At 50.1% G+C, this 22552-nt stretch overlaps 1 protein-coding gene and 1 pseudogene across 1 annotated transcript in view; one reads left to right on the forward strand and one right to left on the reverse strand.

The window, feature by feature from the left end:
• Positions 1-22552, forward strand: part of LOC134375210 (glutamine and serine-rich protein 1-like) — an 824919-nt gene that overhangs the window by 94096 nt on the left and 708271 nt on the right.
• LOC134374950 (myeloblastin-like) lies at positions 10766-12074 on the reverse strand (annotated as a pseudogene).

Here is a 22552-nt window from a genome sequence, read left to right on the forward strand (position 1 = left end):
TATGCTCATGTACTTAGAATGCACTTAACTGCAGGTAAAGATAAATCCTTCTTCTTTGTTTTTTTATTTGTTTAATTTGCATAAGTTTCCTTTATTTTCCCCCAAATTTTCTAAAATCCAGGAGGGTAAGAAAGTCCTGTGTTTCCTTCTATTTGATTTTCACAGGAATGGCTTTGGGAGTTCATGGCCCTCTAAGATATTTTCCACTGCTTTTTTCCAAATAGTTTAAAAATAATACTTAGTTTATTGCTATTCAGATATTAGTTAATGCTTTGTAAATGGCTGCTGAGCTTCTGGGATCTCCTGATATCATTTATGCCTTTTATTTCTTACTGTGTCCATGGGTTAGTGACCACACATTGCGCTCTGCTGAGCCTCCCGTGGTTTCTGGAATGTGTCCTCCTTGGTTAGGATATATCCTTTTTTTGACATCTCCCTACATTCCAGCTGGGAAGAACATATTTAGAATGCTCCATCTATAAAGATCCATAGGAAATGCATCCCTGGGTCTTTCTTTCTGGGGACAGGTTTACAAGGTTTGGGTTCTTAGGCTCACAGCCTCAGTGAGCATTTGGGAGCTTTCCCCTTTCATCAGGTCTGGAAGATCCAGGCTGAGGAGCTGCCCGTGTTTAGAAGAGCGTGTGCACCTCAGCCATGACCAGCCCGTCCCTTGACTGATGGTGGCCCCTGTCTTTTAATCGGTACTTTGGTCATCATTCAAGGAAGGCTTTTCTTTTTCTCTACCTGGTTTGGTGTTGCTTGGGAACTCATGATTTCCTCAATTTTCAACAGTGTGCCCAGCAAGATGCAGGCAGCTTTCCCTCCTAATTCCCTTTATCCTCACCTTGCCTGTGCTCAGTGCCCCCTTTCTACAAATTCCTCACATTTTATTCTCCCTCGTTTTCATGCACTATGCTTGGGAGAAGTTTTGTGCTGAAACTGGCCTTTTCAGAAAACTGCTTTTGTGTTTTTGTTTTCATCTCCTAGCTCTTTTGGTTTTCCATCTCATCTTGCATTTTTAAACTCCTTCTTTCTACTGTTTTGTTCCACCTGAAATTCAGGTGTCCAGGCATGGCTGGGGCAGGTGCCACGTGGTCTGGGTGCATCCTGGTCCTATCACTGTCAGGTGTGCCCAGAGTGCCCACCACGTGCAGCCCCCGTGCTGGAGGGTGGGGGCTGCCCCACACCCTGGGCACCGCTCGCTCTCACGGTGTGTGTGAATCCTGCCCAGTGGAGATGACCTGCTTCCACCACCGCTGGCTCCTAGGGCTCCTGCTCTTCTCCCTAACCTGTGAGCTTTCTGACCCTTTCAACATTGGTACGCTTTGATGATATGCCCAAAATGCTGTTCCACTCCTTGCTCGAAAAGGTGCAGCCTAACTCCCGTTCCTTTGAGTGTTGGCCAGACTTGGTGACATACTACTCATAAAGAGAATGTGCCAGAAGAGAGAGAGAGAGAAACTTCAAGGTGAGGTTGTAGGAGACATGGCCGTGAAAAAGCAGGATGGGCGTGGAGGCCCAGATCCCCGGGATGTGCACCTGAGCACCCTGCAGGCACCGCTTTTCCCACATAGGGCACCCGGGCCCCTGGCCATGCCAGGCCTGTGCGTGCTGTGTCTGCTTGAGTGGAAAAGGGCCACACCTGGTATTTGCCTGGGTTCTGCATCTTGACCTTGTCCACACCCAGTAGAAGAGACCAGGCCCGACCCCGCACTTGGGGGGGAATCCCCTTGTACACCCGGCGAGACATCTGTGGAGAGAAGAATGCTCTGGAGAGAGTCCACAAGGTAACCGTGGTGGGGGAAGGGGGAATCACAGAGTGATGGTTCTGGAAGATTCCCGTGTTTGTCTTCATGGTTCCTCAGGAGAGGCTAAGTCTACCTAGAACTGGGCCTTCTGTCTTGTGGGTACAGACTGGATGGGGATTGTGAACTGTGATCGCCATGACTTCCTTCCTCTGGGGAGAACAGGAGGCATCCCTGTCCCTGGCCTACATGTGGCCCAAACTCTGGCATCAGATTCTCTCCCAGCAATGTGACCTTTGCAGGGATATGCAGGAAAACTTGAGACCCAGGCCTGTGGCCATTCGGCATCAGGACAGGGTGGCGCCCAGCAGCTGAGAGACAGGCGGTGCCAGGGATCATGTGTGAACACCACTTACCCTCCCTCTGCAGAGGGTGGGCACAGGGGCCTCCACTCCCCACATTACCTTTTGGCTGCTTTTATATTTATCCCAATGTTGAAACATCTTCAGCCATTTGTGGCATCGGGCAATTTCCTTCTTTGTTTGCTGTAAAATGAGAGATGATGGACTTAGCTGAGCTGCCCCGCTTTTTGGAGTGGCCCATGAATGCCATGTTACTCTTGTGCTTGGGGTCCTAATGGGACAGAAATGGAAAGAGCCAAGCCAGGTGCAGAGCCTGGGGCTGAGACCCTCTGACTGGGTGAGCACGAGTGGCCTGGCCTGGTGAACACAGGGCATGGTGTCCTCAGGCCACAAACCCCAATGCCTAGATGGGGTCCCAGCCTCAATGTGGGGTCCTGTTGGCCAGTGGCAGTCACTCCTGAGCTGCATGTGCAAATCTGGGATGGGCATGTTTAGTAATCTGCCCCTGGGATGGAGTCCTGGGATCAGGAGCTCAGAATCTCGGCCCATCCTGGTGACTATGTGTCTTTCCTATGGTCACCTGCCTGTGGCCACAGGCAGGCCAGACTTGCCTAACAGGTGACCAACCAAGCCCTGGCAGAAGGAATAGCTCTTACCTTCACCTCCTGGGTGGTGACACGGGGAAGCTCCTTCTCACTAAAAGGCAATGGAGTCAGAGCTGAGGACTTACTGCAGGCCAGGAACCATCCCCTTCCCTGAGCAGACCCCAAGGAAGGACAGGCTCCCTTCCCATCCGCCTGCAAGTTGCAGCCCCGGAGACCACATAGGAAAGGGAGGACAGGGCCTTTTTGCTGGCTGTCAGCCAGGACAGTCTGAGACACAAAAGCAAAGGAGAAGCAGGGCCAGCCAGGGCCGCTCAAGGGCCATGGGGGCTTGGGGTGTAGCTTGCACCTGCCCCTCCTGGGCTGCAGGCAGCGCCCTGTGGGAGAGGTGAGAGAGTCCAGAGCTGCTAAGAAACAGCACTGCCTGAGGGTCAGCTGGCTCGTCTCTGATAGCTGCCCCCACAGAAGTTACCCCATCACTTTCATGGGGTCCAAGGGGTCTGGGTTCAGACCTTCCCAGTGTGTCGAGGGTGCACCCTGGAGCTGTCCTACATGACACCCCACCCCAGCCAAGCTCTGAGCATCCAACACACCCTGCCTGTGTCTGCACCCTGGCCTACGGTCGTGCCCGTTCCTTGATTTCACCCCATCCCATCTGGCCCACAGACCCTGTTATCACCTCAGCCACTTTGACACTGCTCTTTCCCTTGCTCTGTGAGATCCTCTGAATGTGGCCCCTCAGCACCCCGATCAGCCCAAACTCCTGCCTTGTGCCTGTTCTGCCTGTGCTGAGAGACACCACTGGGTGATGAACAGCGACTGAGAGCCCTGCAGGTGGCTGGGATCACCCTGGGCCAGATCTCCAGTCTCAGCTGGCTCTTGCCTTCCCCTACAGTGGCTTTCCTCCTCATGCCTTCCTGCCCTGTCTCAGCCCTTGGCATCCTCTCCCCGCCCACGGTGTTCCCGAGCAAGCAGAGAGAGGAGTCTCCAGTGCGCACTGCAGGCCTTGGGAGTGACTGAGGCCCCTGAGGCTCAGGGGTCCCAGGTGGAGTTGCTGTCCCTGGCCCCACCTCATCCAGCCTGTCCACCCCCAGTGCCTTCACTCTATCCCCAGGCTCGCTCAGTCAGAGGCATCCTCGAGTCACCCGTAACATCTGGTCCCCTGCAGCCCAGCTCCCCCAGGCTCCTTCCCTCTCTCCATCCTGTGACCTCAGGAAAGACAGACTCCAGGCTGGCCTCCTCCCCACCAGGCCTCACATGACCTCCCAGCACCAGACCAATGGTTCAGGTGGCCTTCATCTGCCACCCCTGCCCGCCTCCATGGCCTTCCCCCTTCCATTCCTGGGCTGGGGCCCTGTCCCTGCCCCTCATCTCACTCCATGGCCATATTCTTCCATACACTTTGTGACTCTTTGTGCCCCTCTGATCCTGGCGGGACCTGATGGACAACTGTCCCCAGGCTGGACCAAGTGCCCTCGTGCCCTCTGGTCCCACTCTGCTGAGCTGACAGCAGGACAGGCTCTTTCTGGGGACAGGGCTCAGCCTTCAGGTTGCCTCTTTCCTTTGCAGACATAAAGGCCACACTTCTGAGAGCCCAAGGGCCTGGCCCAACCACAGCTTGGTACCCGCCCTCTCCCCAGAGCTGCCTGGATGAGCCACGGAACGGCAGCCATGTGCTGACCGGGGTGGACCTCTAGGGGAGCAAGGGACTTGTACCCACCCTGGGAATAAGGTCAGCACAAGCCTGGGAGACACACCCTGCCTCATCCTGGCCTTTTCAAGGATGGATCCTGATGGAGTTTGGATGTGTTGTCCCCTCCAAAACTCATGTGTAAATTTCATCTCCGGGCCAGCTGGTGGCTCACATGGGAGAGTGTGGTGCTGATAACACCAAGACCATGGGTTTGGTTCCCATGTAGGGATGGCTGGTTGGCTTACTTTGGAGAGTGTGGTGCCGACAACACCAAGTCAAGAGTTAAGATCCCCTTACAGGTCATCTTTAAAAAAAAAAAAAGAAAGAAAAGAAATTTGATCTCCAATGTGGCAGCGTTGGAAACTGATTGAGTCATGGGGGTGGATCCCTCATGAATGGATTAATGCTCTCCCTGGGGGAGGGGGGAGTAATGAGTGAGTTCTCACTGTACTAGTTCCCATGAGAGCTGGTTGCTTATAGGACCCTGTCACCTCCTCTCTCTCTCTCTCTCTCTCTCTTGCTTCCTCTCTCGCCATGTGATCTGCTTGTACCCACCGGCTCCCTGCCAGATTCCACCATGAGTAGAATCAGCCTGAGGCCTGTGCCAGATGCAGCTATCCCAGAATCGTAAGCCAAACAAACCTCTTTTCCTTCTAAATTACCCAGTCTCTGGTATTTCTGTTATAGCAACACAAACGAACTGAAACAGAGCCCAATACTGAGATAAGACGGGGGATGTCAGAGAACTCACTGCAGAAACCCGAGCCGGTCGATGCGTCTGTAGGTTTTGAACTCCTCATCCCAGTTTTTCACCAGTGTCCCAGCTCGGTGTCCCTGCAACACCGAGAGGGCCTGGAGTGAGGGGGCCATGATGATGGGCTGGGGGCATGGGTGGCTTTGGAAGGCTCCTCCCTCCCTTGTGTCCCCAGAGAGCCCAGGTCCCTCTGACCTCAGGGACAACAGAAGAGGCCAGGACTTGCCTGCCTCAAGGGAGCAGCCAACCCTGTACCTGCTGGTACTTCTCCATGATGTCTATCACCTCCTGGGCCCACAGGGTCTCCATACCCGTCTTCATGTTCAATCTGCAAGACAAATGTAATCCAAAGCTAGCACTGACCTGAGAGCTTCAGAGAGTACCCCTAACTGCTCAGGTCAGGGATCCAAAATTCCACCAGCAACACCCCGCCCTCCACCCCCACCCCCTAGTACAAAGGGACCAGACTCTGTCTCCACCCCACAGTGGTCTCGGGAGTTTCTTCCCTGGCCAAGGTTACGCTCCTGCCTGAGGACCTGAGAACCAGGGACCTGGAAGGTGTGGCCTGTTGTCCCCAAGGTACCTGCACAGACAAACACGTGTGTTACCTGCTCAGCATGAAGGGCCCTGATGGGCCGTTCTGGGCACCAGGAAGCAGAACGTGATTTAGAGACCACAGGCCTCTATACGATTTGCCTCCCAGATGATATCAGGAAACACACAGTCGTCCAATTCTTTAGAGGCAAAATGAAATCTCATGAGTGCTGCATTCTACTTAAATCTTAGCACCAGCCAAGCAGGAAAGTTCTGGGTTTGGGCAAAAGGGTGACCTATGTGACTTTGAAGTAGCCTCTGTGCTTGGTGAGGCCATGCCTTAGGCAAGAGGGACACTGGAGTTTACAGTTCTGAGCGTGGCAGTATCAGAAGGGGCTCCATCTTTTTCCCAGGCACAGATGAGAAACTAGAGAGCTCTGGGGATGTGTCCTGGAGCACAGTCAGAGACATGGTCCCACCTTGGAGACGGTCCCAAGGGAATCCCCTTGAGTGGAGGGGTGGATTAGGCCTCTTGAGGACAAAACAGAGGGCAGGACACAGAGGGTGAGCCCCTTTCCACACAACCTGGCCTGCAGGGCAGACACTTGTCACCTGCCTGGCCTCCCTCAGTGGTTTCTTTCCTGTCCACAACTGTCCCAAGACAGAGGGCTCCCCACCTTGTTCCCAGCCTAGGGGCCTCACAATTGGGTGGGCCTTACATAGGCCATAAGTGATGCTCTATGATGTCAGAGGTGACCAGATGCCCTGCTGGGGTGACCCATCTCCCATCACAGACCAGGGCGCAGGCCACCCCTCCACCCCCACTCTCCATCTTCACAGCCCACGGAGACCCCACTTCAGTGGCTCTTCCAGGGGCAGGCTCTGCCCTATCGTGGTTTGGAATCTCAGGAAGAACCTGAATCTAGGGAGGGAGGCTGCAGAGGCCAGAAGTTGTGTCTAACATGACACAAGGCAGGGTGGAGGGCACAGCTAACGGTCACCTCTGGGTCCCAGGCCCAGTTACCTCCTGTCTGACCCCAGGCTTCTCACCTGCCAAGTGGACACATCAGCCTTAACCCCACGGAGTGTGTGTGAGGATGAATGGGACAACTGTATATGCGGTTAGCACAGAACAGGCACCTGGTGAGGCCCAGTGGGCATAACCCTCGGCAGCCACCCAGCGAGGCCCGGGCCACCCACCTGGTAGCACCTGTGTGGAAATCAGCAGGAATGGAAGAGAGCAGGTCACACTCACCTGAATCTGTTCACCTGTGCAGAGATGTACCTGTAGCCTACAAAAGGGACCTGCACCAACAGCTCACAGACTCCAGAATGAGCCTCCTACTGCCACGGAACTCAGAGGCAGCGGTGCTTGGCAACAGTGACATCATGGGGTTCCATCACCCCATCACACTGGCCCCCTCCCCGGGTCAGCAGAGCCCAATGCCACATCCTCCACCCCCTGAACTGTCCACCCGTGTGGGTGCGTGTGTGTTTGTGCGTGTGAGCGTGCACATGTGCGTGCATGAACACATTTGTGCCCACTTTTGTGCCAGGCCTTGGTGCTCTTCTCAAGTGTGCAGGCAGGTCTTCATCACTGTCAACCCCTGGGTGCATGGCTCTCCTCATAGAAGCCACGGGAGCTGTCCCATCTTTGTGCCCACCCGGGCAGGCTGTAGGGTGCAGAAGGGGGACAGTGGAGGGCTGGCCCCCCAATAGGTGGGGCTCAGGTCATGTGTGACGTACCTGCCCTGCCCGGCAGGTCAGTAATCACCACTTTTCTCCCAGCAGTTCTCAGGGGTGCTGTGACTAGTCTCCCCCACAAATGGAGGCAATGAGTCCTCACAGTCACACCCCCAGCACCAAGTCCCACAGTGGCCAGCTGAGCAGACCCCACTGACCATATTCTCTGCTGACTGGGCACCGGGCTGGGGTGAGCCCAGGAGGGAGGCAGGTGGATTCAGCTCTCAGACATCAGCGTCTGTCTCCTGTGTCAGCTGGGCTCTTCCATCTGTCATCTCCATCTATAAAATCTGCTGTGGTCCCGACAATGAAACTGGAAGGAAATGGGGTCACTTATTCCTACAACCCTTCCATCCCCTCAGAAGTCTTCCTGTGGCCCCAAGGCCATTCCCTCCTGCCTCCTCCTGCTCTCATTCTTGTAACCTGTAACCTCACTTGGACAAGGGGTCACAGTGGCCTGGAGAGTACTTCTGCCACATGTCCACTTTGTCCTGCCCCTGCTCAGGAGGCACCATCTGCCGCCCCATCCAAATGGATCTTCTGACAGACACGATCCCCCCATAGCTCCCACTCAACCACACAACAACCACCTACATTTTAACTGAGAGATAAATCATTAAAGAAACGGGTTTTATCTGTACCATGGAACATGGTTCAACCTTCAAAAAGAAGAAAAACCTATCTTTTGCAACAACATGGATCAACCTTGGGGACAGCATGCTAAGTGATATCAGGCAGTCACAAAATGACAAATACTGTAGGATTCCACTGACATGGGCCTAAACTAGTCACACTCATCAAAGCAGAGTGGCATGGTGGTCTTTAGGGGTATGGGAGGGGGTCAAGAGGGAAGTGCTGTGGAAAAGGTATGACATTTTGATTATGGCCGAGGAGTAGGTTCTAGAGATCTGCTGCACAGCATCCTGCCTGTATTTAATGCTGAACTGTACATTTAAACATTTCTACTAACACTGGGAGATCCATACGTGAGTGTGCGTGTGTGTGTGAGCATGCATGTGTGTGCTTTTGTGTGTATTTATCAGGACTATTTTTCTTTGAGTTGTATTTCATTACATGATGTATCACAGTATTTTATCCATTCATTTCTTAAAACATATTTAGGTTGCTTCTAGGTTTGCCTATTATGACTGAGGACTCTATAAGCATTTGTGTACAGGTGTCTGTGTGGACATAAACTTTTCTTTTTCATTTCTTTTGGGTTTTTTTTGCAGCTTGGGATTTACTTAACTTTTTGCATATGAGCAAAGTCTGAAGTCACATAGCTTTGTTGGGAAATTGGGGTTATTCATCTCATTTTACACTGGGGGTTGGGTTTGGTGCCACAGCTCAGCGTCTCCTCCCTGGCCCTGTGGACAGGGGGTCAGAGTGGACCCCAAGCATCGCCCCCTCATCCTGGTGCACCTGCCCAAGCTTTTTTTTTTTTTTTTTTAGGGTAAAGACCAGGGGTGTGATGGCTGAGACCTACGGTGAGCCTGAGCTGAGCTTTATATTAAAAACTTAAAGTTCTTTCCAGCGTGGCTGTGCCATGTCTCTTTCCCACCAGTGATGTCTTAGAGTTTCTGTCACTCCACATCCCTGCCAGCCGTTGAGATTTTCATTCATTTTCATTTAGACATTCTAATAGGTGTGCGGTGGGATTTGATTGTGGTTTCAGTTTGCCTGACAGTGCTGAGCATCCTGTCATGGGTTTATTTAAAAATTCCATTTTATTTGTACTTGTTTTTGTGGGGTTCAGTGTGCTGTTTCCATACATGTATAAGCTGCAGAATGAGTCACTTTGGGTAGATAGCAGTTTTGTACCCATTAGTCTACACCTCCTCCTCCCCACCTCCCTCCCCTCCCAGCCTCTGGTAAACATTACTCTACTTCTATGAGAACCACTTTTTTATTTCTCTTTGCTTATCCATATGGCTGAGACTGATACAGGAGTTGCTCAGTTACCTGGGCTTGGGTTTCAGGACATACCTCTGGGTTTCCTGCCACTCCTGAGGTCTCAGGCCCCCTCCTCTGACTTCTCCCCTGGGGGAAAGTTACTGTTGCCAGTTAGACCTGTTTTCAGCACCAACACAGGGAAAATGTGACCACAAGGGACTGGCTTTTGCAATCCAGTGCCTGGGGGTGCTCAATAGAGAGCACAGAACATTCTTGCATATATGCCTGATGTATATAACCAGGAACTAAACCTGAACTGAATATTCATTAGAGAAACTCTAAAAGCCAAATCCCAGTGAAGGCAGGGCCATTGCTCACCTTCCTGCAGGCAGTCCTCACTTGGCTGTCTGAGGTGTGCATTATGTTACTTTGTATCTAACTTACTTTCAGCAAGCTGCTGCTCACTCTCTTGAGCCAGCTTGCACTCTGTGCTGACCTTTAAGCACATTTTTGTTGTTGTTTAGTTTAGTTGTTTAGACTTGATGTCTGCCCTGAACTTTTGTGTTAGACTTGGTGTGGTCCCTGCTCAGTCTCTGGAGCATGCCGCACTGTCTCTGTGGCATCTGCCTTTCTTATCTGTTATATTAAACCTGTTTTCACTTTTCACTGTGACTCTGCCCTTAAATTCACTCCTGTGGTGAAGTCAAGAACCTGGTAAGAGAACTGGGTGGGTTGAGGCCAACATCAGGCCCCCCGGAACCTACCTTCAACATAACTATTGGGAGTATAATTTTTAAAAATTATCTTCTTAACTCAATTTTACTATTTAATTTAAACTTAGCAATTATTGCTTAATCAACACCTGTAGTGGATTGATCGATGGCACCCAAAAAGATATGTCCATGTTCCAATCCTCAGAACCTCTGAATATGACCTTGTTTGGAAAAAGTCTTTGCAGATGCAATTAAGTTAAGGATCTTGAGGTTGGACCATCCTAATTATGTGGGCAGGCCTTAAGTCCAATGGCAAGTGCCCCTGGAAGAGATGGAAAAGGAGAAGACGCAGACACAAAGAGAAGGCCACGTGGCGACAGAGGCAGAGACTGGAGCACAGCCCCAGGCCAAGCAACACCTGGAGCCCCCAGAAGTTGGAAGACACAAGGAAGGGTTTTCTCCTAGAGCCGTCAGAGGGAGCTCATACCTGTCAACATCATGATTTTGGATTTTTTTAAAAAATATATATTTATTATTAGGGCACAATTGATTGTCCATATCTGTGGGGGACAGCATTGAATATCAATATTGTGTGCAATATGTGGTGATTCAATCAGGGTAATTAGTATCCTCTACATTATTCAATGGAATCTATTTCGTGGCCCTTTACCAATTCCTCCCTTCCCTCCTCCGGTAACCTCAGTTCTGTTTTCTTCACTTAAAAGTTCAATGTATTATTGTGATCAAGGTGTCTTTCTGGGAAATGTCGCTTCTGGCGGAGGGGCCGGGATGGGGCCGCGCGGTCGCTGATGCAGGTACGCACGGCGGGCAGGCCCGGAGAGGGCAGGTCTGTCCCGGACTCCAGCTGCCGCCCTGACGCAGCAGAGGGAGGTCCCCGCCCCAAGCAGCAGCGGCAGCCGCCGCCGCCCGTACGAAGCAGATGCCAGCGCTGCGACAGGGCACCCGCGTGCACACGTTCTGCGGCCGGCACAGGAAGGTGACCACGGTGACATTGAGCTCCTGTAGGACCCGGGACACTGCTGCGTGGGTGCCCAGGCGCCCCCAGCCCATGGCCAGGCACTGGGTGCCGTGGGGCAGCTGCTGATTCTGCTGCGGCAGCTGGGCAACTGCGACCTCAGCGCGGAGGGTGGCTGGGCAGCCCAGCTGGAACGGGGCGTGGGCAGGGGTGAGACCCTGTCCCCAGGACCCTGAGGCCACCCCCACTTCGGGCTCACCCACCTCCTGACCCCTCTCACCACAGCAGCACCTCAAAGAGCCTCACTGCGTCCTCTGCACGTGCCGTAAGCTCTGTCTGGACCCCAGGGGCCTCCCCTTTGTGGCATTTGTCACTCATGATCACATTCTTTCATTCATTCATTCACAAAGCACTTATTGGGTACCAACTGTGTAAGTCCTGTTCTAAGCCCCAAGGGTCCAGTAGTGAAGAACGCGGACAAAATCTCATGGCCTAGTACACAGTAGGTGTTCAATAGGTGTTTGCTGAAGGAATGAAGGAACGAGGGACCCATGAGCCCTGCTGGTCCCACCCCTCTGAGCTCCCCAGGTCCCCCCCAACCTGTACAAGGAGGATGTCATTGAGGCTCTGCTCCGGGTCATAATTGTTCCCAAACAGGTGAGTGATGCTGAACCTCTGCTGGGTGGGCTCGGGGGTCAGCAGGTCGTGGGCCCCCAGCGCTATGCTCACCTGGTTGTGGGGGCTGAGGGATCGGGGTGCTCATTTTAGGGGTATCCTGGGCTTGGGATCCATCAACGGGGCTTGAGCCTGACCCTCCCTGGGCAGGTGGGACCGTGGGGAGGGCCCCCCAGCCCGCTGTCCTCCCCGGGGCAGGGCTGGGCCTCCCCCTTGGGCCCCGCTCACATTTCCTGCGGGCAGTGGGCGGCGGTCAGCACGAACCGCGGGTGAATCAAGGTGTCCCCCGCAAAAGTGGCTGCCCGGGGTCTACGGCAGCTGCAGAGACGCCATGCACGGCCGCGAGTGGGGCTGCGCTTCCTGCCCGTCCACGATGTCGGTGGCCCGGGCTCCACCTGCGGGACACGGGGTGTTAAGAGCCCACAGTCTGGGGGGACAGCAGAGCCGCTAGGCCACCTCAACGCAGTCCCTGACTGCTCCGGGCCTAGTCTCCCCATGTGCATCATGGGCATCCCGTGGCACCCAGCCCCGGTGGGCTGGTGGGAAGCAGGGCTCCGCGCCTGGGGTGGGGGCACCTGGTCCTGGTGGTTAGCACGACTATCGTCCCTGGGGCCGGCTTCTAGTCCTGAAGGGTGGGGAGGTTTATGAGAAGCAGAAAAAAATAAATAAATAAAAATAGCCGACACATGGACCCATTTTGCAGAAGGACAAACAGGTTCCTCTTCAGGCGAGGACTGGAATGGGGAAAGGTGGGGGACAGAGCCACGTGTATCCTCTCAGTCCCCCCCTGAGACCCACAGAAACACCTTCTCTCCAGCTTGAGGATTCGTGTTTCTCCTGGAGGGCAGTGGTTCTCAGTAAAGCCACAATCCTGTCACCCCCCATCCAGGGGACACTGGGCAATGTCTGGGGACATTTGTGGCTGTCACGACTGGGGGTGCTCCTGGCATGGAGTGGGTGGAGGCCAGGGACGCTGCTCAGCACCTGCAGTGCCCAGGACGCCCCACCACGGAGAAGGATCCAGCCCCGCAGTGCCCTGGGGGAGAAGCCACAGTGCAGAGGAGACATTTATTTATTTATAAGTGACTCGTCTTTTAAATTTTTTTTAGTTTTTATTTTTTGTTTTGTTTTGCTTATTCTTTTTGTTTTTATTTATTTTTCACTTCTCTTTAACTGACTCATCATTATGAAAAATTTAAACCTAAAAGAGGAGGTCTCTAAACTTGGGGACAAAAAAAAAGTTTTTAACGTTTTCCTTTTTCTAGTATTTTTAGTTTCCTCTTTTGGCAGCTGGCCAGGGTGGGGATCCAAACCCTTGACCTTGGTGTTAGCGACACTGTAACATTTCATTTTGAAATGATTTCACACTTACAGAAGTCCAGAGAGTTCCCGGATTCACCTGCCCCCGTTCCCTGGATGTTGTCATCTCACACAACTGAGGGGCTGTGGTCGAAACCAGGGAACGATCATCGATTCAACACGATGACCTCATCCACAGACCTTCTGAATGTCCCCAGTTGTCCTTTTTCTGGTCCAGGATCCCACGTCGTGTCATGTTTCTGGCTCCTTGGTCTCCGGTCAGGGACGGTTCCTCCGCCCTTCCTTGCCTCTTGAGACTGTTGGACAGAACAGGTCAGTCACTCTGTAGGGTGGACCGAGGGACCCCTCAGCTGCAGCACGTGTCCTCCTGGGACCGTGTCGGGAGGCCCGGGTGTCCACGTGTGTCATGCCAATGGTGATAACCTTGACCACTTGGTTGGGGTGGCGCCTGCCGGGTTCCTCACTGTCGAGCTGTGATCCTCCTCTCTGGCTTTAATAAGTCTCTTGTGGGGGATCTTTTGAGACAAAAACACCCTGTTTCTCCCACGTTGAGGACTCGGGGTTGGGCGGTTGGCTGTGCTGCCTCATCCCTCCTGCGCCCGTTGGCTGGAATTCTACTCTAGGGACAGCCTGTCCCTTCTCTGCGGGTGCGTGTTTAAGAATCAGACACCTGCTCGTCCCTGGGGAACAGCCCCGCCATGTGCACCCACGAGGGCCCTCTGCAAGCTGGCGGCTGAGGGAAGTGGGGGCTGCAGGCTGCGGCCTCGGCCCCTTCCTGTAACAACTGTGGTGGCGAAATAGGCAACGGCCACCCAGGGGGGCCCCAGGACTGAGGGCAGAACGAGGGCAGGGAGGGCGCGAGGACTCGGGCCGGGGGCCTTTCTCCGTTTCTGTCTGTCTGTCTCCATCTATCTGTCTCTGTCTCCCTGTCTCTGTCTCTCTCTGTCTCTGTCTCTGTCTCCCTGTCTCTGTCTCTCTCCATCTCTGTCTGTCTCCATCTGTCTGTGTCTGTCTCCGTCTCTGTCTCTCTCCATCTCTGTCTCTGTCTGTCTCCATCTGTCTGTCTCTGTCTCCCTGTCTCTGCCTCTCTCCGTCTCTGTCTCTGTCTGTCTCCACCTGTCTGTCTCTGTCTCCCTGTCTCTGTCTCTCTCCATCTCTGTCTGTCTCCATCTGTCTGTGTCTGTCTCCGTCTCTGTCTCTCTCCATCTCTGTCTCTGTCTGTCTCCATCTGTCTGTCTCTGTCTCCCTGTCTCTGCCTCTCTCCGTCTCTGTCTCTGTCTGTCTCCATCTGTCTGTCTCTGTCTCCCTGTCTCTGCCTCTCTCCGTCTCTGTCCCTGTCTGTCTCCATCTGTCTGTCTCTCAGTCTCGCTTTCTGTTCTCCTTAAGAAAGAGGCTCTTTTCTTGAGTGATGGGAAGTTGTCTGTTTTACCCACCACGGCTGGGCCCTCGCAGTGGGCATATTTTTGCACCAATTGGAGACCTTCAAACGTGCACACATGCGGGTCCCCAAGCCCCCTGAGCACCCCAACAGGTCCTCTAGCCTCCAACCCAAGCCCGTCCACCTGCACCCCTCCGTGGCCCCCTCTCACATGATGTGTCAGCCCCCCAGACACTTCACAATCTGCTTCAAGAATTCACAAAACTAAGAGCTTTACAAAGAATCAGTGAATGGCACACGGGGTGGTGGGAGAAACAGGGCCTGGATAGCTGGGACATGGGGCAGAGGGATGTGTCTGCGATGGGGTCCCAAACTGTATCCCTAGAATCCAAGGCCTGAGAGGGCATAGGGCCTATGTCACCCAGCAGTGTGCACACATGGGACCCTGAGCCGGGCTGACCCCCTGCCAGGTGGACCCAAGCCCAGCACCTCCCTGCTCAGGACAGGAAGGGAGCACCACGGCTGGGGGAATATGGGCAGGAACTGCCCCAGTGGGGGCTCCCTTGGGACAGAGTCTGCTCCCAGCTTGGGGGACCACACACTCTTGGAACCAATCCCACCCCCAACTCCAGGTTTGTCATCTGGGCAATGAACGGCCATGTCTCCAGCAGGGTCCCTATATAGGACATCTGGGTTCCTGAGCCTTTTTTAGTACTGGGTGTCGTTATTTTGTCTTTTTCTTTTTTTAATTTTATTTTTTAAAAGACAACTGGTAAGGGGATTGCAACCCTCGGTATGGTGTTGTCTGCACCATGCTCAGCCAGCGAGCGCACTGGCCATCCGTATATAGGATCTGAACTTGCGGCCTCAGTGCTACCAGCGCCGCATTCTCCCGAGTAAGCCACGGGGCCGGCCCAGGAGATCTTAACCCTTGACTTGGTGTTGTCAGCACCACGCTCTCCCAAGTGAGCTAACTGGCCATCCCTATTTTTTCTTTATTTAATTTAAGTAACTTATTTATTTTTATTTTTTGGCGGCTCGCCGGTACCGGAATCAAACCCTGGATCTTTGTGTTATAACACAACTCTCTAACCATCTGAGCTAACCGGCCAGCCCTAGAAACTCTTTATATATTAAACTTATTATAATTATATGTTATTATAAGTTGTTAAAAATATATTCACATGGTGCTGATAACACCAAAGTCTGAGGCTTGATCCCTGTATCAGCCAGCCAAAAAATACACACACACACACACACACACACACACACACACACACACACACATTCAAAATAAGGCATGTAAAATGCAATACAAGGGTTTGAAATTTTTATTTTAATAAAGACATTTTATCTAGTTTAATACAATTATATATGACATAACTACATAGTTATCTATACCACTTATATATACAATTACACTTATTATTTAATGGTCATATTTTAGCTCTTTATGTATCAGGCACATTAGCCATCTATGATCCAAGTGGCCAATATTGTTTCCAGGTTTCCCATGCATGGCACTGCACAAAATAACCTCCACCAAAAGGAGAGGGGGTGAAGGGGCCTCAGGATTGCATAGATCTGGGTTCAAAGTTCACACGAGCTCTATGACCTCAGGTGAGTCACCGAATCTCTTTGAAACTCAGCATCCCCTCTTCCAGGTGGACGTAACGACAGTCCCTGTTTTTCAGCATCTGTACAATTACTGCGCTTGGGGTGATGCCCCTAATGCTGACTAATGTTCCATTCACCCTCCCCAGAGCCATGGGGCCTGTCTCCTGCTCCCAGCCCTGTCCACCCTGGTGAAGCAGAAATCAGGAGCAGAGGAGAAATGGCTTCTTTATTAGAGTCATGAGTACAGGGGCTGGGGATGGGGGGCAGGCCTGGAGGTGTGGGGGCATGCAGAGTGCCCTGGGATACGAAGGTCAAGGCTGGGTTCCACAGCAGGTCACAGGCTCCGCACGGCTTGCTGGGGCTTCCCTCAGGCCAGCAGGGGGTTGAGGACACTATCGATACAGTTTTGGAAGTGTGCCACGCAGGTGAAGAAGTCGGGACCCCGGCTGTAGGGATCCATGGTGAAGGAGGCCACACCATGGGCCAGACCGTTGAGGGGGCTGCCCCCATCACACTGGGTGGGCAGCAGGCATGTCAGGATGTCCCCGTCCCTGCTCCACCCTGCACCCCAGCCAGCACCACTGACCAGAGAGCTGCTCCCACAACTTCCTGCTCCTGGAACCACAAATCCAACCCCAGGCCCTTTGCATGCTCTGTTCCCTCTCTCTGCATGCTGTTCCCCACACCCTTTGCCTGGCTAACCCCTAGTTGAATTTTGGGTCCCAGATGACTCCAGGAACTTCCTGGCACCCCCAGGCTGGGTCAGATGCCCCCTGAGGCCCCCAGCAATCACAATGTCTTACAGCCCCCCACACTTCCGGGTCTGGGAACTACAAAAATGCAGGCCTTGCTCTGTCTTGTTCCCTGGGGTGTCCCCAGGTGCCAGCGCAGGACTTGGCACATGGTAGGTGTTTAGTAAGTGCTATTTCTCTGTTTCTCAAGTTAAAATGCTCAATCCTGCTCCCCACCACACCCCGAGTCTCCTTTGACCTGGATTCGCTTTTTCCTGCCACTGGGAGCTCAAGTACTCACATGACACCTCCTCCCGCCATGAGGAGCCCACGCTGGGTCTGCACCTGGCCTGGCCATACCTGGCAGATTCCACCCTGGTGGGTGAGCACAACAGTGCACACACTGTTGTGGCAACAGTGGTCTTTGGGGGTCACGGTCATGTTGACGACCCTTGGGAAGCAGGAGAGATGGCCCCCAGCCTGCCAGGTCCCCCAGCCGGCCACCTGGCAGCTGGTGCCAGCTTCCACGATGACATTCTGCTGGGTCAGCGGCACCAGCGCCACATTGCTGGTGAGGTTGGCCTCACGGTCCTGCTAGGGAGGGAAACTGAGTCAGGGGAGAGAGGAACTACGGGGCCTCACGGGGCCACAGCTAGGACAGAAGTGGCAGCAACATGAATTTTGATCTGTAAGTGGTTTGATTGCAAATCCCGGCTGGGGAAGTAACCTGCTGTGGGATGCTGGCTAAAGCCCTCTCTGGGCCTCTGGTTCCTCCCCCACAGAAAAAGAATAACAAATCATTCCTACCACAAAGGTGGTCTGGTGCATAGAAGAAGACCCTGAATGCAAAAGGGCTTACCCTGGAAGTGCAGATACAAACAGCAAGGCCAGTCGGCCAAAAAACAGTTAAAAAATCATAATGCCCAATGTCAGTGAAGCTGTGGGAAAATGGGCAGTTTTAAATTCTGCTGGAGAGGAGGGTAAATTTTTCTGGTCATTTTAGCTGCCTGGGACGGAGAAATTTTTGTAAGAACAGTGTATGAAGTAGTTCCCTGAGATTCTGTTGTAACAAAAGCACCTGGAAACAACTTCAGCGTCCCCCACAGGGGCTAGATAAGTGGCCTGTGGTGTGTCTCAGGACGTTTGCTGTATTTTTTAAACCATCAACAAAACACACACGTGAGTTCCTCTCTCTCTTAGGCCCCTCGGGTGGTGCCCCCCACCCCCAGTGCATCTCCAGCTGTAAAAATGAAGCCATAGCCAGTCCTATAGCGAGGGGCTCCTCCGCTGAGGTCAGGAGGCTTCTCCCACACATTTAATGAAACTTTCAGTTCCAGTAGTTCTGTTACACTCTTTCCTAAGGTACTAATCTCTTTGTAAATATCCTCCTTCATATCCTGGAAAATTTTTTTCTCATTTTGTTGGGTCACCTAACTGATTGTTTTTGTATCTCACTGAGTTTCCTTAAGATTGTTTTTGGGGCTTCCAGTCAAGATGGCAGAATAGATGGTTCCCAGTGTTACTCTCTCCCACATATCGACCAATTTACAACTATTAAAAGCAATGACAGAAAATCTCAGGCTGCTAGAGCTCAGGGGAAGAGGAGGAGAGATCTGCAGAGTTCATGTAGGCAGAAGAAGCCACATTGAGAGAAAGAGAAAGAAAGGATCACTCTCACCATTTCAAATCCCAGATGCTTCCAAGCTGGAGCTGGTGAGTGCATGGAGCAAGAGCTGGCAATGCTTGGACGTGGCAGGGGAGAAGAGGGTCTTGGTAGCCTTCAGACCAGCAAGACTGCTAACAGGGTTCCTGTGGATGCAGATAGGAGTGAGGAGCCAGAACAACTGAAAAAAGGAGCCACTCAGAGGCTGGAGAGTCATTGCAAGGGTTTAGAGTGCGGATGGTGGGGGAGACGGGTGAAACTGGGACACAGCATGGACAGCTGATCAGCCCACCAATCAGTGCAGGACCACTTAGTGGAGACCAGTCAGGAATATGGAACCGTAGGGGGTGAAGTTTGCTGAAAAGACTCAGGCCCAGATCAGAATTTCCACAAACCTACATGTACCAGATCTCAGATGTCAACAATTAAAACCTGAGCTGCACAAAAAGCCTTCTGCAAGGAATCAGCAGCTAAGCAACAATTTAGCTCACCTACAGAGCTCAAGTGCTGGTCCCCAAAAGAAGGTCCTCCATTTTAGAAGTAAGCAAAGGAAAACAAATTAGTTCCAGTGTAGAATTTAAGTAATGGGAACTGCAAATAATCCAACACAGAACTGAAAGAAAAGCCAAAATACCCACAGACCAGAGACAAAGTTTGATATTAACTAGTAAAGGTCTAATACCCCCAAAGAATACCTGTAAAACTTAGAATGACTGGAAGCTTCCTGGGCTCCCAAGCCAGGGATCACAGAGGCCTGGGGGCCTCAGCCATGCCTCTCTGCTTTTGGAACCAGGCCAGCAATGACCATCAGGCCACTTGCAGGAAGCACCCTGATCACCTGAGCCATGGAAGTGGGGCACCAAGGGCTCTGGCCATGCCCCCTCACATCCACAACCTGCTCAGTGATGACCACCGAGCTGCCACAGGAAGCACACCAGTCTCCTGAGCCAGGGCAGTGAGGTGCTGAAGTCTTCAGCCACACCTCCGACATCTGCATCCAGCCCAGCAATGACTGAACCACCACTGGAATCCCCCTTGTCTCCCCTGCAGGAATGCGGGGAGTGCCACAGGCCTCAACCACAGCCCCCTTCCTCCTTCTTCCATGCTATTTCCTTCCCCCTTCCCATCTCCTCTACCCCCAACTGCTCCACAATGCCATCTTAGAATTAAAAAATATATATATAACTAAATAAATAAACTTTAAAAAATGTAAAGATTGCTTTCAGAATTCCTTTTCATTCATTTCAAGGATTTCATGCTCTACGGAGATCCTCTTAGAATGAGTTTGTTATAACCTAATACGGTAGAAAAGGAGATGCTCCTAAGGGGAAAGGTAACAAAAAAATGGTAGCATAATTGGACTATCTACTAAGAAGTAACAACCTATTTCAGAATTGGGACTGTAGCAGCTATTTTGTAGGTATTTTAACTTTTGCTCACTGTCATCAAAGCTCATATAAAGTACACTGATGGTAGCGAACATTACAATTAAGGCTCCAGGAGCATAGCTGGCTAAACATCTCACAATGACAGGGTTGAATATTTGATTCATTGTCTATTTGGATATAAAAAATGAACAAAACATGGTAAAGGATGCTGAGAGGGAAAAGTGATTTGAGGAAGCAAACACCCATGATGTTTTCAGGCTGAACAAGTGTAAACCGTATCAGTATAGACATGTGTCCATGTGTGCATCCATTTCTCACTTCCCTTAAAACATTCAAAATGGCTGGCCTTGAAATAACTGAATTTTTCTTTGTTGCCTGTAAAATTATTGCCAGAATTTGAAAGTTCAATCATTTGGAAGATTAATTATTTTATTCTTACTAATACTGAAGTGGTAAATATAGTCAAAATAATTAAATTTTCTACATTTTAACACTTTGATATTACAACTTATGTTCTGTAGGTATTATAAATTCTGAATGTAAACTACAGTATCATTTTTAATTTTTATGTAGTAAAAGGATAATTAAATTATAATCACCCACCATTTTTTTTTTACTTGTGATATTGGACAAGTTACTTTTTTTCCCCTGAAACACTATTCCCTTTTAAAGAAATGGATAATAATATTTGGTCAGCCAAATAAGGGGAGTGTTATGAAATAATGTGTAGAAGTGGGTCAAATCTTAGCTTTAAATCAAAAAGTTGCTGGCATAAATTTTCCAAAGTGGATAATTGTATAATTGCGAACATGATTTGGAGATGTATTCTTTTCTCATTTTTTAAGAAATATATTTTGATGTTTTGACCACTTATTAGAGTACAATTTAGTTTCACTGTTGACATTTATAATGTTTTACAACCACATCACCACATGTAGAATACATAGTGTATTTCCCAGATAAACAAAACTATGGAAATTCACTCCCACACTGCCAGCCCCATAAGGAACCCTCAAGGATTCCTGTGCCTAGAAAAAATAAAATAAAATAAAACAATCACAACCATGAATACATGAGGAAGAACAAATTCCACTGGTAGAGCACATAGGCAAATGAGAAAGAGAAAAGAAACTATGTCATTCTACCCCCAAAACCCAATGAATTCGGAAGCCAAACAACAGGGAAATAAAGGAACAAAAGATACTTAAAACAAGCACAAAAAAGTAATTAAATGACAGGAGTTAGACAATTCCTTTCAATAACAACGCTCCATGGTAATGGATTGAACTATCCACTCAAAGTACATCAAGTGGCCAGATGGATTAAAAAAAACAGACCCAACTATATGCTACCAACAGGAAACCAGTTTCACCTATAAAGACTCACACAGACTACTAGAGAGAGGACGGGAAAATATATCCCATGCAAATGGAAACCAAAAATGAACAGAAGTAGCTATTCTTATATCAGATAAAGTAGGCTTTAAGCCAAAAACTGTAAAAAGACACAAAGAAGGACATTACATAATGATAAAAGGATCTATCCACCAAGAAGACATAACAATCATAAATGTATATGCTCCCAACATTGGCATACCCAGATATATAAAGCAAACATTATTCCACCTAAAGAGAGAGATAGACCTCAAAACAATCTTAGTTGGGGAACTGAACACTGTCCTCTCAGCACTACCCATATCACGTAGGCAACAAACCCATCGAGAAAGACAGGATTTAAACTACACCAGAGACCAGCTTAACTTGGTGGATATATATAGAACATTTTACCGAAAAAGTAGAGAATATACATTCTCCTCACCAGCACATGGAACATTCTCCACAACAGACCACATATTAGATCACAAATCAAGTATCAACACATTTTTAAAAATTGAAATTGTTTCATGCACTTTCTCAGACCACAATGGATTAAAACTGAAATCAACAATAAATGATACTTTGGAAACCATACAAATACATGGTAATTAAACGGCATGCTCCTTAGTGACATATGGGTTCAACAAGAAATCAAATAGAAAATCAAAAAGTTTCTCGAAACAAAAGATAATAGTGACCCAACACACCAAAACCTATTGGATACTGCAAAAGCATTACTGAGAGGAAAGTATATTTCAATAAATGCTTACATCAAACAAATAGAAAGACTTCAAATAAAGAATCTAACTTTACACCACTAAATAAAGCCTAGGGAAAAAAAGAACAATTCAATCCCAAAGTTAATAGATCAAAAGAAATAATTTAAAGCACATCAGAACTAAATGAAATACAAACCAAAAATATGATACAAAAGATCAAAGAAACAAAAAAGCTGGGATTTTTATGAGAATATAAACAAAATAGACAAACTATTAACCAAATTAACTGAAAAAAGGGGAGAGAAGATCCAAATAACAAAAATCAGAAATTAAAAGGCGACATCACAACTGACACCTCAGAAATACAAAGAATATCTAGATATTACTATCACTAAGTACATGGCAACAATTTGAAAACCTGGATGAAATGTATAAACTTCTGGACACTTACAAACAACCAACACTAATTCAAGAAGACATAGAAAAACTGAACAGATCCATAATGAGAAATGAGATTGAAGCACTATTCAGAAATCTTCCAACAATGAAAAGCCTGGGACCGGATAGCTTCACTGCTGAATTTCTACCAAACCTTTAAAGAGGAATTGATACCAATTCTTTCCAAACTATTCCAAAAAATTGAAACAGAGGCCATTCTCTCAAACTCATT

This window comes from Cynocephalus volans, chromosome 4, assembly GCF_027409185.1.
Source record: "Cynocephalus volans isolate mCynVol1 chromosome 4, mCynVol1.pri, whole genome shotgun sequence".
NCBI lineage: Eukaryota > Metazoa > Chordata > Mammalia > Dermoptera > Cynocephalidae > Cynocephalus > Cynocephalus volans.